General features: G+C 48.2%; 1 protein-coding gene across 18 annotated transcripts in view; it reads right to left on the bottom strand.

Annotated features, from left to right (window-relative positions):
- The window catches only part of LOC109405099 (unconventional myosin-XVIIIa), a 1,227,991-nt gene that overhangs the window by 454,630 nt on the left and 756,548 nt on the right, over positions 1–16,813 (bottom strand). The window lies entirely within an intron of this gene.

Below are 16,813 nucleotides of genomic sequence, written 5' to 3'. Positions count from 1 at the left end.
ATTCCAGCTACCCTAGCTGGCGGTCCAAATACACTCCGGGCCGATATCTTCACTCAGCGAAAAAAACTAGCGAAATTCATCGAAATACCTTATGAAAATTTGCTATAACTAATTATTATGGATGACATAAGAATACCTTATGAAAATTGATCGTGCTTGCTATGACAAATTTCATAAGATAGACTTATGAAAAGAACAAAAAAATCTTAATATGATGCAGACTGGATTCGATCAATGAACGTCGAGATCACCGAGCCCGTGACTTATCCACACGGCTACCGACGCTTGAGAATTCAATGTTGCTAAACATGAATAAAAGCCAAGCTGTGAGACGATTTTACGTCATAGAGTGACCTTATGAAATTCATCCGAATCATTATGAATTATTTAAAGGCCGTTCCATAAGTTGGGCCTTATGGAAATCTTAAGGTTATTTGGCTGAGTGTTCAGCACATGCAATGCCAACGTCTCACAAAACTAGAGTGCACAATAACCAGAACGCCGCCGGAGATAACCCAACGAACAGCAGCACACAAAAATAGCACAACGGGAACGTTCTGGCACGATAGCTCGGTAGCAGAAAAGATTACAGTTAACACGACTTAGTACAGACGACGACCAACTTTATTCTGTAACACTCCTATGCACTTTATTAACTTTCACTTTCGGTCTAATTAGAAATTTAATAGGCTGTGCTCTGTCGGGCTGTCTAACTAGGAATGGGTGGGGTGGTCGGGCTGGGTATGCTGGTCCCGCAGTCGGCTGTGAGCCGAGTTGCCAGAACGCGTAAAAAATCTCGCTCAAGTGCGAGCGGCAGCACCAACTATTGCGTGAGATGATGATTCTCACGCATCAGGTCGCCTCGTTAGGTTGTGAACCAACATACCCGCCGCCTTGAACTAGTTCAACACACAGAAACGTAAACAGGGTCTCCAGTTAGCCTAGTGGTTATGGCTATGGATCGCCAATCCGGAGACGGCGAGTTCGAGTTCCAGTCGGAAAAATTTTCTCGACTCCCTGGGCATGATGTATCATTGTCCTTGCCTCACAATGAACAAATTCATGCAATGGTAGACACAGAAAGCCCTTTAATTAATAACTGTGGAAATGCTTAAAAGAACACTAAGTTAAAGAGAGGCAGGCCAAGTTCCAGTGGGAACGTCGAGCCATAAAGAAGAAAAAGAAGAAACGTAAACAAAAACAAACAACTTCGATCTTATCGCTAATGTGAAATGAACTAAACAATTTTCTCTTAAACTAACAGGAATTGTCTTTTTAGCCTAGTTTAAAACTAATGTGCTATGCTGGTTGCTGCTCATTGGAAGTGGACGCTGATGGATTTTCGCAGTTCGTCGTGACGACAGTGTTCGGAAGCAGGCATATTTTGGCGATGGGACGAGTGATAGTACCACGGGCAGTGCGCAGCAAAACAACTCGGGCTAGTTGGTCTTTCCCAGGAATCACCGATTCAATGCGCGCAAGAGGCCAACGCAAAGTGGGTTGCATCTCGTCGACTAGGATGGCCATTCTTCCGGGGATGATTTCATCGTTGCGCTTCCAACCACGAGTGTCCTGCTGCAGCTCTTGAAGATAGTCCTTCCTCCAGTGGACCCAAAAACGCTGAACGTGTTGCTGCAGCTGTTGGTAGTGCTCCAGTCTAGTCGGCGGTACGTTGTGCAGGTCTGGGCCGGGCAGGGCTTGTAGCGACGATCCAATCAGGAAGTGTGCCGGCGTCAAAGCTGCCAAATCGTTTGGGTCCTCAGTCATCGGTAGCAGCGGACGGGAATTCATCACAGCTTCGATTTGAGTGAGAATCGTGCACATGTCCTCGAACGATAATCGTGTCGATCCTAGCTGCCGATAGAGATGTCGCTTTGCAACCTTGACGGCAGCTTCCCAAAGGCCTCCAAAATGTGGAGCTTTGGGTGGGGTTAAGTGCCATAGGATACCTTCGTCGGCGCATGCGGATGTTATGCTGTCTTGCTGTACTTGATCGCTGAACCTGTGGAATAGCTCGCTCAATTCGTTCTTAGCCCCCTCGAAATTTTTTTTATTGTCTGAATGAATGTGACTTGGACGTCCACGTCGAGAGATGAAGCGACGTAACGAATTCAAGAAGCCTTGAGTGGACAGATCACTGACCAGCTCCAAGTGTACCGCTTTTGTAGAAAAACAGACAAACAGGCACAGATATGCTTTGGCTGGCGAAGCACGTTTGTGGATGGGACGAAGGTAAAGTGGACCAGCGTAATCTACTCCGGTGACACTGAAGGGCCGGCTTGGAATGACCCGCTGGGATGGTAGTTGGCCGATTTGTTGTACAGCTGGCGTTGGATTTAGACGAGTGCAGCGGAAACAGTTTCTGACAACGGTTTGAGCCAGTCTGCGGCCACGGGGTGGCCAGAACTCTTCACGGATTGCGGTTAGGAGTTGGCGCCCGCCGCCGTGAAGCAACTTGCGGTGAAAATGTTCGAAAACCAGGCGCGTGAACGGGTGTTTGGTAGGCAGCAGTGCAGGGTGTTTGGCTTGGTAGGGCAGTAGGGCGAAGTTCAGTCTACCTCCGACTCTCAACACTCCCTCTGGGTCAAAAAATGGACTCATCCGGCGTATGTGTGACTGTTTGCCGACAGTTTTCTCTTTGTTCAGCTGCTTGATTTCCTCTGCGAATCCGTCTTGTTGGGCTAATCGAACGAGAAGCGTTTTGGCTTTGGCAATTTCGGCAACAGTAAGTGCTACGCCGATAGGAGAACTTGGTGACGATGGCATTGTACGGACTTTGGTTCGGATGTTGGTGACGAAACGAAGCATGTATCCGACGACGTGTAGCAGACGGCTGTAGGAGGACCAGCGGAGGAATAGAGGGTGAACGGATGTTGGTGTTTGGATGACTGCAACGGTGGTTTTGATTTCCAACTCTTCTCCTGATACTCCTGGGGGAATCAACACGGGCCAGTCTTGCGGCGAGTTGGCCAACCAGCCGGGACCTTGATTCCACAATTCGCTCCGAAGGAATTCGTCGACAGACATGCCGCGTGAGACCAAATCGGCTGGGTTCTCGACTTCGCGAACGTGTTTCCATTGACAGCCGTGGGTATATTGCTGAACTTCTGAAACACGATTGGCCACGAAGGTTGGCCAGGTGTTTGGGGGTGCTCGAAGCCACTGTAGTGTAACCGCTGAATCCGACCAGAAATATGATGACGACACGTCTATACCGATGGCCTTTTTGATGCGGTCGTGCAAATGAGCTGCTACAACGGCTGCACACAGTTCCAATCGCGCAATTGTTAGCCGCTTGAGGGGAGCTACTCGGGATTTTGATGCTTGGAGATGTATACGCACTCGTCCTTGGTCGTCTTCACATCGCGCGTATGTGGAGGCTCCGTATGCAGCTTGAGAGGCATCTGCAAAGGTATGAAACTGAACGGTCGAATCGGGAAGGAATGCGTAGCGTTCTACTCGATGCTCGGAGATCTTCGACAGGTCTTGGTAGTATGATTCCCATTTGGACTTCACAGGATCTGGCACGGGTTCGTCCCAGTCGCAGGATAATAGCCATAGTTCTTGCATCAGGATCTTAGCGCGAACCACGACAGGTGCAATGAGCCCGAGAGGGTCGAAAAGCTTGGCAATATCGGAGAGAATCGACCGCTTAGTTGGAGGTTCATCGATATTTCGAACTTGGGAATCGAATCGCAGACAGTCGGTTCCTGGTTCCCAGCTAATTCCAAGCGCTTTTATAGTTTCGTGCGGAGCAAACTGAAGAGAAGATTGCGTACCGACTTGCTCATCGCTGAGGCCTTGCAGGACTTCAAGCCGATTGGACGTCCACTTCCGAAGCTCGAGTCCACTTTTCTCAAGTAGTCCGCTGAGTTCGTTTCGTAGCTGGATAGCTTCTTCAATAGTTTGAGCTCCGCCAATAAAGTCATCGACGTAGAAGCTTTTTTTCAATGCCGGGGCTGCCTCGGGGAATGCTTGACCTTCATCATCCGCCAGTTGCTGGAGAGTCCGAGTCGCTAGGAATGACGATGGCGCCAGACCGTACGTAACGGTGAGGAGTTCGTACGATTGCACCGGGGATTCTTTGGAAAAACGCCACAGAATACGTTGGAGTGGTGTATCATCGGGATGAATGAGTACCTGCCGGTACATCTTGGCAATATCGCCCACCAGAGCGATAGGGAAGGTTCGAAAACGCAGAATAATGTTGAGAAGATCGTCCTGCACAACGGGACCAACGCAAAGAGCTTCGTTGAGGGAGAAGCCGGTGGAGGTCTTTGCCGAGCCATCAAACACGACACGGACCTTCGTCGTCGTGCTTGCCTCCTTAATTACGGGGTGGTGGGGCAGGTAATAGGTTGGAGAATTTTCTTCATCGTCCGCTTCGACCAGGCGCATGTGGCCGAGGGAGAGATACTCTCTCATGAAATGGTGATAATCTTGCTTCAATTGCGGGTTTCGTTCCAGTTTCCTCTCCAAGCATTCGAATCGTCGTCGAGCGTTTTCCTTGGATTTGCCTAGCAGCTGGTTGAATTCGGGTTTCCGGGGGTATCGGACAACGTAGCGGCCTTCAGAATTCCGGGAAACTGTAGACTGGTACAGGGCTTCACATTGTCGTTCTTCAACTGAGTAGTTGTCCGAGGATGTCAGTTCTTCTGTCTGCCAAAATCGCTCCATGCTCTCCTCCAGGGAAATCATCGAAACGGTGACGACTTCACAAGTCGTAGGCGCACAAAAAGCGGGGGAAGCCGTGCTTGAAGATCCAACGACGATCCAGCCGAAGACGCTGTCGACCAGGAGGGGGAGGTTTTGGTCTAGCTGAATACGTGCAGCGCTGGGGAAGAACGCGTAGAAATGTTTTGCTCCAAGTAGCATGTCGATGGGTTGACTTTCATTAAAGGTTGGATCGGCGAGAAACAGGTCTGTCGGGATCTTCCAACCTACAGTTGAAACATTTTGCGAAGGGAGGTTGGCCGTCAATTTGTCCATCACCAGGAAGCTGACGCTGCACGAGAAGTCCTCCTTCCTCGACTGAATCTGGGCAAAGACGGAGTCTCGTACCGAATTTGAGAGTTTGCCGGCCCCTTGGACGGTCACATCCACCTTCTGTCGTCGCAGCCTCAGAATCTTCGCCATACGATCTGTGATGAGGTTTGGTTGGGACGCACTGTCCAGAAGCGCGCGAGCCAGATGTTCTACACCGTAGTCGTCGATGACTTTCACAATCACGGTAAGTAGGAAAACGTTTTCACGATGATTTTGTAGAGGCGTGCTGACTTCAACACTTTGTGTAGTTTCAGATGCTGCAACCATGGATTGAGTAGGCGACTCGACTACAGACGAAGCATTCAAAGAGGGTGGAGCTGTTGAACTAGGCGTTGTGGCTTGGCTGCCGGACCTGCGTGGAACCTCGGACTGTTCAGGGTGGAGAAGCGTGTGATGGCGTCGGTTACACCTCCGACAAGTAAAACTGGATGGACAATTTTGAGCGAAGTGGTTTCCTCTGATGCAGTTGTGGCACAAACGCTTTGCTTCAACGAGTTGCTGGCGCTCGTTCGACGAAAGATTGAGGAACTTCTGGCACCTAATCACCGCATGCGATTGACCACAGGCGATGCATTTCTCCCCTGAATTGGTAGTAGTTGCACAAGAAGAGACTCGAAACTGGGAATTGTGATGATTCTTCCTCGGCGGCTGAGTGGAATGACTAGCAGAAGGTGCTGAATTCGGTGCGTGGTGGTTCACGGAGATTGATTCCAAAACTCGGGTTCGTCGCTGGAGAAAATCGAGGAGGCAGGCGTAGTCTGGGTTCGCCACCGTAGACGCATGGTCCTCCCAAGCCTTCACCGTGTCGTTGTGTAGACGTGTGCACAGCAGATGCTCCAGGATGGTGCTCCACGAATCGGTCGGTTCCCCAAGCTGGTTCAGGATCTTCGTATGCCGTTCAAATTCGTCCACCAACCCGTGCAGTGATGCAGCAGACTCCTTCTTCATACAGGGGACGTCGAAGAGTGCCTGCAGGTGCCGCTTCTTAAGAAGATAGTCGTTCGAATACCGATTTTTCAACGTATCCCAAGCCAGAACATAGTTAGCGGAGCTAATCCCAATAGATTCGATCAACTGGGCAGCTTCCCCCTTGACAGCTGCCCGCAAATAGTGGAACTTTTGTATATCCGGCACGTCCTGATTGGAGTGGATGAGTGCGAGAAATGTATCATGGAATGCAAGCCATTGCATATAATCGCCATCGAACTCCGGCAGAGAAATCGTTGGCAATTTGATCCCAGAGAGAGTGGAAGAAACTTGAGGGGGTTGAGGGACTTGAGCGCCAAAAGCAGAAGGCGGAGGTAATTTGGAAATCAGACTGGCTTTAATTTCGAAAAGTCGAGGCTCGAACTCAGCCCGAACATTTGCATGATATGCCCTACCTTCTTCGGTTGTTTCGCTGTCCTCTAGCTGCGACTGCACTGATTCCAGGTTGTTCCAGACGCCGTTAAGGTACTCCAACCTCAGAGGTAGCTGCGCTTGATCACGTTGAACATCGTATCCCGTCGCAAATGCCTCTGCCCGGCCCAATGCAGCCAAAAGTGTCGCTCGGCGTGCTGTGAGTTGGCTCGTTGACTGCAATAGCGGCTGTTGGATCTGCTGCTGATCGTCCATTGTCCTCGGCAGCGGTAGGAGGGATCCAAAGGCGCGAAAAATCAGTCCAGGGAGAGACCTGCCAACCAGAAGACCACAAGTAGACCCACAGAAGGTACGATAAAGCACTTGGAAAGGTACTCACCTTGTCCAAGGCAAGAATTTGCCTTGTATTATTTAAATTCCGCTCGATACAGGAAGTATGCTGTACCTCAGGCGGTTCAGATCGTCGAACCTGACGAACTGAATCAACCACCGATGTCGTACGATGACCGTTTGAGACACTTTGCTCCGATAGTGTGCGTTGCTGCAGCTGGGGACGCTACAGCACCAAATCAACCGGTCACACTGATGGAATGATCCAGAATTCCCGCGGCTGGGGACGCCACGGTAGACAATGGCCCAATTGTCTTCAACACTGGGCAGCAAGATGGCGCTTCGAGGCCACAAGCGATGTCACATGCAGGAATGAATGGTAGATATCGTGGAACGGGAGTCGCCGGTAGCAGTTCGTGCATGCAAAAAAGACAGAAACGCAGATCTAAAGGGCACCTGCGATGTGCGCAAATTTTATCGGACAGGTCGTTACCTTACGCCCGATTAAACGAGCCTTGTATTGAATTACAAGCAGCAGGCAGGATGGCGAACGTTGCTTTGATGAACTGAGGTCCAATATGGCAGCGCCCAGTGGACGGCTCAGCACGTGGTGACTAGGACGAAATCCTGGTCACGGCACCAAAATTATGATGGCGCGTATCCCCTACGTTGTGGTTCTTTTTCGGGTTTCACCACTCCGCCGCTTACTCGGGGCTTCAATTTAATTCCAGCTACCCTAGCTGGCGGTCCAAATACACTCCGGGCCGATATCTTCAGCACATGCAATGCCAACGTCTCACAAAACTAGAGTGCACAATAACCAGAACGCCGCCGGAGATAACCCAACGAACAACAGCACACAAAAATAGCACAACGGGAACGTTCTGGCACGATAGCTCGGTAGCAGAAAAGATTACAGTTAACACGACTTAGTACAGACGACGACCAACTTTATTCTGTAACACTCCTATGCACTTTATTAACTTTCACTTTCGGTCTAATTAGAAATTTAATAGGCTGTGCTCTGTCGGGCTGTCTAACTAGGAATGGGTGGGGTGGTCGGGCTGGGTATGCTGGTCCCGCAGTCGGCTGTGAGCCGAGTTGCCAGAACGCGTAAAAAATCTCGCTCAAGTGCGAGCGGCAGCACCAACCAGGCTTGACAGAAACTCCCTCGCGAGAAAATGAGGAAGCGATTTTAGCGATTTTCTGAGGAGTGAAAATAAAACTCAGAAAACACAACGCAAATCCTCAACAGCACCGAGCGTGAGCTGGCCACGCAGCGAGGAGTTCGTCCAACACTCATAATTGCTTGTTGTGTTTCTCACGTCCACTCACACTCAAAAAGCTCTCGCGAGTTCCACTCCCATACAAAGATAGACTCTCGAGGCGAAATCGCACTCAAAAACCCGAAATAATCATCGGCTCTTTTTTCGTTCCCCTCTTCCTCGCTCAGTTTGTATTGCCTCTCTGTTTGGGGTTTGTTCGCTCCCTCGCGACGAGGCAAAAGCAAAACACCGCTCTAGAGCATGTTGCAAAACTCTTTTGATTTCGAGGAGGATTATCAAGCCTGGCACCAACTATTGCGTGAGATGATGATTCTCACGCATCAGGTCGCCTCGTTAGGTTGTGAACCAACACTAGTTTTTGGGACGTTCCTAGCTATCCCGAATTTTAGTAATTTTTGCTCAATTCCTACAGTACTGATGTCAAAGAAGCAAATAACCACAAAACATTGGAGAAAATGATGCCGTTTTAAAATATCCAACTTATCACGTATATTAGTGTGTTCCAGAATAAAATCCATCAAAAAAGCAACTTTTTAATGTTTTTCTGATTACAAATGTGATAATTATATATATGTTCCTTTATTTTATTGCGATACGTTATTTGAAGAACTTGTAGCAAACAAGTATATCTTTCAATTTCTGCCGGGAGAATTAATTTTTGACAAGTTTTAGCGTAGTTATGATTTTTTGAAGTTCAAAAATATTCGAAAAACACAAATTTGATTTGGTGCACCTGTTAATGCCAATGGATTTGGCAGAAATTTTGACCACTTAATTCTTTTAGGATGCCAATCAAAACATGAAGGTGGACTTTAGAATCAGAGAACATTTTTTCAAAGGTGGACAGGCCTAATATATCTACACTACCCGTCATAAGTACGGACTCACAAAAAGTATTGCAACAATATTGCATCACCCTGACTCACCTCGATATCTTTAAAACCAGCACACCTACGGAAATGTCGCCTTCGGAAAAATTGTTGCTTTTGGTCTTCTGAATAACTTTCCTGAAGACAGCATCTTTGTAAGTCCTCAGGTTTTGGAGATATCGAGGTGAGTCAGGGTGATGCAATATTGTTACAATACTTTTTGTGAGTCCGTACTTATGACGAGTAGTGTATCTTTCAAAACGTATCAGTTTTGTTCTAAATGTGAAACAAATTGAAAAATTTACAAAATTTTACTTTTTTCTTGCAACCTAAACATGATTTAAAAAAAAAACAATGCGCACGCCCCTCAAGAAATTTTGTGCTGCTGTCAGTTCACCCAACTAATACCCCGGACAGACATGTGATACGAGTGTGATACACGTACAACGGTACTCACTGTCAAGAAAATTTTAACAAGACTGACCTGATCGGAGAAAATTATCAGTGTGGCACTCATTTCAAGCGCAATTGTACAGTGATTCTTGTATCACATGTGTGTCATAAGTATAACGAATCGAATTCGCTGGTTGGGTGGAGGTTGTGGCTCAACGAGCGAGTTTCGACTATATCAATATCAGGTAATTTTAGACGAGATTTTAGAGCAGCTAGTATTAAGGTATCACTTATAGACACTATAGATTCCATAGACTAGTGAAGGCGAAGACAACTGTAGCCAAACGGACTGTCAGTTCCTGTAGCCAAACGAGCTTAACGTCACGAGTTCAATAGAGATAAGTGACATTTCAACACACGAACACTAGCGCAAATTTTTCCTCACACAAAAGTGCACGCCGATTGAAAGACTATTCAGATTGTATATGCAAATATTACCCAATCGAATTGGGTAAGACAGGTAAATAATGATAAAACTAACGTCCGGGGCAAGAGTGCAAATATTTTCCTCGCAGTTTCACAACTACATGTACAAAAAAGGCACGCATACATTTGAACGTGATTACCTCTATAGCGACATTGGATTGTGTGACGTCATATTCGCTCGGTCCACTCTAAATACACACAAAAATCGTATTGCTCTACCATGTCTCCGCGAGTCTATGGAATCTATAGTGTCTATCACTCACTTGTGTGTGTGTGTGTGTGTGTGTGTGTGTGTGTGTGTGTGTGTGTGTGTGTGTGTGTGTGTGTGTGTGTGTGTGTGTGTGTGTGTGTGTGTGTGTGTGTGTGTGTGTGTGTGTGTGTGTGTGTGTGTGTGTGTGTGTTTTTTTTTTTTTTTTTTCCTCCCAACCTCCCGAGCAGAGAAAACCGATTGGAAAAACTCTGCTACACCTTGTCGCCTCGATCCCCCTGGTACCACTGATGCGACTGCTTCAGGGGGGGCAATGCGCTCATGCGCTCTTCTTCTTCTGTGCTCATGCACATTTTGTCGCTTCTAAATTTGTTATTCTAATCTTTTTAGTGTTCGTACCTAACCTATCGCCATTCAGCGACACAGTTGGTACAAACATACACCAAATTTGTTATTCTAATGCCGTCCGTGTGCCATTCAGCACTCCGGCTTTTCGCGCACGACTCGGATAGTCCCCGACGGTGGATCTACCCTATCCGACGAAGAGTTCCCCGACACTGAAACTTCTTCCGTTACCGATACTTCCCAGGCTGGTGCCAAGGTCGGTTCTGAGATTCCGGTTGGAGACTGGCTTCCGGTTCACAGGCGCCCTGACGACCAAGCACCGGTGCTTTTTCGCGGTCTACTCGGTCTAGTCCCCGGCGGTGGACGGACCTAGCCTACTCCGACAGAGAAAGACCCCGACGGTGGAAGTTCTCTCGACACCGATGTTTTCAACCCGACCAGTAAGGTGCCGAAGTCGGCCCGGCGATTCCGGTTGGTGGTAGACTTCCGGTTCACCGGCGCCCCGACGACCTATAACCGGTACTACGCAACGAACGACTCGGTCAAGTCCCCGGCGGTGGATCAAGCCTACTCCGATCGCGACCCAATACTCTTTGATCTTCGCGCCATCTCCGCTGGAGAGCTGACATGATCCGCGTGACCGCTCTGTTCACCGCATTCCATACGGTTTCGTCCTGACACATTCTCTCTACTACGTTGTTGGGACTCAGATTTCCAGCAGCGCTCGCTAGCATGTCACCACGTACTTCTTCAAATCGCGGACAGTCGAATATCACGTGCTCCGGTGTCTCCTCGTTGTTTGGGCATGTCGGACAGAATGGGGACTCTGCATGGCCGAATCGATACAAATACTGTCTGAAGCATCCATGACCTGACAAGAACTGTGTTAGGTAGAAGTTCACATCTCCGTGTTTTCAGGACATCCATACCGACACATCTGGGATAAGCCGGTAGGTCCATCTACCCTTCTCCGCGTCATTCCACTCTTGCTGCCACTTAGCCAACGAGTCCGCTCTGGTTGTCTTCCTCACGTTTGCTGTGCCTCTTCTCCGGTAACACTCTACATCCTCTGCCAGGGTGATGTGTATGGGAACCATCCCGGCGATAATGCAGACTGCTTCCGACGATATCGTCCTGTACGCGCTCGCCACACGAATAGCCATGAGCCGGAACGTGCTCGAAAGTTTTGTTCGATTCCGCTTCAGTTTCAGCGCTGTAGCCCAGGCCGGAACTCCGTATCTAAGTATCGAAGAGGATACTCCCGCCAGAAGACGTCTGCTGCTGCTGCTCGGTCCACCGATGTTCGGCATAATCCTGGATACAGCATTAACAACTTTCGCTGCCTTCTCACAGGCATAGTCGACGTGGCAATTGAAATTCAATCGGTCGTCCACCATCACGCCCAGGTGTTTTAACGCACGCTTTGACGGGATAACCTGTCCGCCGACGTTGATTTCGGCCCGTTGAACTGCTTTACAGTTGCTGACTAGCACTACCTCTGTCTTATGGTGAGCCAACCGCAGCTTTACTTCACTCATCCAGGCCTCGATGGAACCGATCGTCTCCGCCGTCAGCATCTCTACTTCTTCCAGGGTCTCACCGGTTATCGAAAGGACGACGTCATCCGCGAAACCGACGATCTCGATGTGTGTGTGTGTGTGTGTGTGTGTGTGTGTGTGTGTGTGTGTGTGTGTGTGTGTGTGTGTGTGTGTGTGTGTATACAACGCACGGAAAAATTTTGATTCAGGATGTTTGGAGATCCGGTGTTAGTTGGGATGATCCTGTGACGACAGATGTTTTTGAGAATTGGCAGCGATGGGTTCGATTGGCTCCGCATCTGAGACATGTTCGAATTCCAAGGTGTTATTTCCCGAATTACCACCCGGACAGCTACGATTCTCTCGAATTACATATCTTCGTTGATGCCAGCCTAATGGCATACTGTGCTGCAGCGTACTTCAGGATTTCCGACGAAGGTTCACCACGCTGTGCCCTAGTAGCCGCGAAGACGAAAGTTACACCTCTAAAACCTCAATCGGTTCCAAGAAACGAACTGTGCGCTGCGGTGATTGGAGTGAGACTTCTAAGGAGCATCCAGGAGAATCACTCCATACCAGTCCAGAAACGCTACATGTGGACTGATTCAACGACCGTTCTCGCTTGGTTGAGAGCAGATCCTCGGAAGTTTCGGCAATTCGTTGCTTTTCGGGTTGCTGAGATTCAGTCAGAAACAAGTATCGATGAATGGCACTACGTCCCAACAAACCTGAATGTCGCCGACAAGGGTACCAAGTGGGGAAGCGGTCCGTGTTTCGATCCAGAAAGTCCGTGGTTCACGGGACCAGCATTTCTACATCGAGCGGAAAAGGAGTGGCCGCGTCAACCGGCCAAATACGCAGAGCCTCAGGAAGAGACTAAAGCTGTTCAACACCACGTTGCAGTGTGCGACTCAACTAATGATTTCGGAAAGTTTTCTCGCTGGAAGGATCTAGTGAAGAACTTGAGCTACCTGCATCACTTCGTCCATCGCTGCCGAACTCCTCACCGAGAAACGACTGGCAGTAGGATTGCAGTTTTGGAGCAGCGAGATTACGTAGCAGCAGAGGCAAGTTTGTGGCGAGTTATACAAGGCGCAGAATACCCCGAAGAGGTATCCATCCTGCGTAAGAATTGTGAGATGCCCAGTTACGAACGCAAGCCGCTGAACAAGAGCAGCTGCATTCGAAAGTTGTCACCATTTCTAGATGACAAAGGTGTGTTGCGGATGAGTAGTCGGATCAACGAAGTTTCGCTGTATTACTCGGCAGAATTCCAAAATCCGGTGATAGTTCCTAGGGGTCATCATGTCAACAAGCTCTTGATTCTTGGACATCATCAACGCTACGGACACGCGAACGTCGACACTGTTGTCAATGAACTGCGCCAACGGTATTACGTCCCCAAGATTCGTTCTGAAGTGAAGAAGGTCGTGAAACAATGTATGTGGTGCAAAGTCTGCTGAGCCAAAGATGGCTACTCTACCACATCCAAGAGTAGCGCCTTATGTTCGTCCGTTTACCTTTACCGGCTTGGATTATATCGGGCCTTTGATTGTGAAGCGGCGGCGATGTAATGAGAAACGGTGGGTGGCACTATTTACATGTTTAACCATACGAGCGGTACATGTTGAAGTAGTGCATACGTTGTCAACGGAATCGTGTAGACTGGCAATCCGCCGTTTCATATCCCGAAGAGGTGCACCGCAACAGATATTTAGTGATAACGGTACCAATTTTCGGGGAGCTGCTCGCGAGATTGCCGATGAGATCAAAACTATCAATCGGGAACTGGCCAATTCATTCACCAATGCTGAAATCGAGTGGGTTTTCAACCCGCCCTCTGCTCCCCACATGGGTGGTGTGTGGGAGCGAAAGGTATGCTCAATCAAAGACGCGTTCAAATCTTTACACCATAAGCAACACTTGAATGATGAGGTGGCGACCTTTTTGACAGAAGCTGAAATGATTGTCAACTCCCATCCGTTGACTTTCGTGCCGCTAGAAGACTCTACAGAAGAAGCAATTACCCCCCACAACTTCTTGCTGATGAGTTCGAGTGGCGCCAACACTGCATCGAGAATACCAATATCTGAAGAGATCTCCTTAAGAGTAAATTGGAAACTGATGCTACAACTTCTAAACCAGTTTTGGAAGCGGTGGATTCAAGGCTATCTTCCTACCATAGCACGTCGGACCAAGTGGTTCAACGATGTCCGCCCGCTTCAAGTTGACGATCCGGTAATCATCGTAGACGAGACGGTTCGTAACGTCGTATTGTGAAGGTCTACACAGCGAGTGATGGTCAGGTCAGGAGGGTTGATGTCCAGACAGCATCAGTATTATACCAGAGACCAGCGATCAAAGTAGCTTTGTTGGACGTTCTGCAGAGTGGTAAGGCCGTTCAAAGGTAAGGCATAACGGGTCGGGGTGTTGCGGAATACGAATGATAGGCCCTTTGGATCTGCTCTACATGGAGGCGGCGTAACGTTGCGTTGAACGTCAACCGTGACATATCGATGACAGCATTGAACCACGAGAGCAAATAGCAAATGAAAACATTACCACAAGACCGTAGAGTTAATGAATACTTTGCAATAACTTGTATTATTTCTACTATAAATAATTGAATTATCAGACTACTTAATCGATAGCGTGAATTTCTAATAGTTTGAGGTTGGTATAATTGTATAATTAGATTATTTCTATGATTTATCCATGCAAATTGAACCTATTCTAAAACATGCACATGCCTTAAATCTAAACCTACAATGTACATGTCCACGCCATCCAAGTCGCATTGCTCTCTCATGGCGAGTCTCACTTCTTCCTCTGTGGTAATCTCGTCCAAATCCTTGCATTGGATCGTCGCTTCGAGGCACATGGCTTTCACATGTACCTTTTCACCCATTACTCTTTCCGTCAGCTCTTTGTATGCTGAGCTTTTGTTTTTTGAGTCTTTTTTCAACTCAAAGATCATGTCTCCCGCCTGGGTTCGTCTGATCTTCTGGACGTCAGCACCAAAGTCCTTGAGTTGTGGGTCTGTTCTCATGGCTCGCAGGACTTCGGCGTACGTATCTTCGCTGGTTTTTACGATGACCGCTTCCCCTTTCTTCCTCCTCCTGATAGGCTTTTGCGTTTTGACGTTAACCTTCCTGTTTCTGTCCTTCCTGTTCCAGACCTCGCGCCAGGGGGTCTCTCCTTTTCCGCCGGTAATCGCTTTGTTGGCCGGCCTGGCATCCACCTTCTTTTGTTTTTTTGTGTGCTGCCAACCTTTCATCTCCAGGTGATGATCTGGTTCTCTTTGGGTGAATACCGGTGTGGTTTCCGTCCCCAATGATTTTTCCTTCGCCTTGGTACCTCTACCGGGAACAGTACCGGTTTTCGCCTGCTGCAGTACCGCTGCCGCCATGGCGTTCTTAGTCACCGCCAACTCAGATTCTGCGGCATATGCATCGGCAATTCTGCATCCGCTCTCTGCATCAATCTTCTCCAGTCTTTGATGGCTGACCCAAGGCTTCCTTGAATTCTTGCCACGAGATCCTTAATGTCCTTGTGCACGTTATGTCTCTTGTCGACGAACACACGAAGCTCGTCCGCTACAGTTTTCGCAGCTTCCACCTTCGATTGCCTTGGGAATAAATTCCATGCGCTTCGCAGCTGCCGATGCTGCTGCTTCTCGCCTGGTTCATGCCCGCGCTGCTGCTGTTCGCACTGCTCCTGCTCTCGCTTCTGCTGCTCGTGCAGCTCTTTTTCCCGATCCTGTTGCTCCATCTGCTGTTGTTGCTTCTGCTGGTTCTGTTCTGTCGGCGACCTCGCCAGACCGCTTCTTGCAAACGGGTTCTCCACACTTTCGTCGTTGATGTTGATGTTAACGTTATCTTCCTCCATGCTTTAAGGGTCCCCACTCCGAGCCGCTATCTCCACTCGTCGTAAGTAGTCGTCTTTTGATCTCATGGTTATCTATGTGACAGGGAGGCCATGATAAGGTTGTCACGATCCTTCATGGGGTACCGTGATCAGAGCCGATCGACGCTAGTCAGGAATCTTCAACTGAGCCTACTTTCCACCAGCTAAGGTGGCGAGTTTTGAACGTACTACGAGGCCTGCCACGGTTTTAACGAGACGGGGGCAAGCGTACCATTAGCCCACCTGCCGTTTCAGAGTGGTGTCACCCATTCTTACTGAGGAGATGGAATAGTACGGATACCAGCTCCATAGCGTCGTGTTGATTGTGTCCTTGGGCGTGTCCTAATCCGTGCAGCCAGTATATCGTAATTAGGGTGTTCGGATTAGTGGAAATCAATTTCTGTAGCAATCTTGGTGTAGACAGCTCAAACTGCAAATGACCTTTAATTAGAATACTTAATTATCCTATACAATCGTATACTTACAAAATACTGATATCTCTTTGGCCAATTCGAACGTACCCAATAGTTAATGAATGAATCCTCCTTTACCCTACTAAATTAAGCATCAGAATTCAATATTTGGAATAATTCAATATTATTTGTTACTCACTAATTATGAACCACTGCGTAACGGTACGTCGCTCAACAAGGGTCTTTATCACACCTCAGCGATATATACTACAAAACATATAGGTAAGTATTTAACTTTTTATCCATCTAATTCATTTACCCTCTACCTTATCAGCAATCAAAAATCTCCTACTTTAATCCGCACAATATTCCGACAATAATTTCAATTTTAACTTCGACAATTTCCCACCTAGCATTCCAAAATCACTTTCTCCATAAGTCATCACCTTTCTCCTCTTCATCATCTCCAACGTTGACGTTGACAACTGTCATTCTCGTATCTCGTAACGTCGTGTTGCCAAAAAGATTGTAGTGACCAAACACGGAGCGAACATTCCCCGACCCGTAATGCCTTTCAGACTTTACCTTCAACTACATCCAGGATCGCTATCTTTGCAACAGGTCTACGGATAAC

This window comes from Aedes albopictus, chromosome 3 (assembly GCF_035046485.1).
Source record: "Aedes albopictus strain Foshan chromosome 3, AalbF5, whole genome shotgun sequence".
NCBI lineage: Eukaryota > Metazoa > Arthropoda > Insecta > Diptera > Culicidae > Aedes > Aedes albopictus.
Note: the sequence above shows the minus strand (reverse complement) of the source record. Positions and strands in the feature narration are given on the sequence as shown.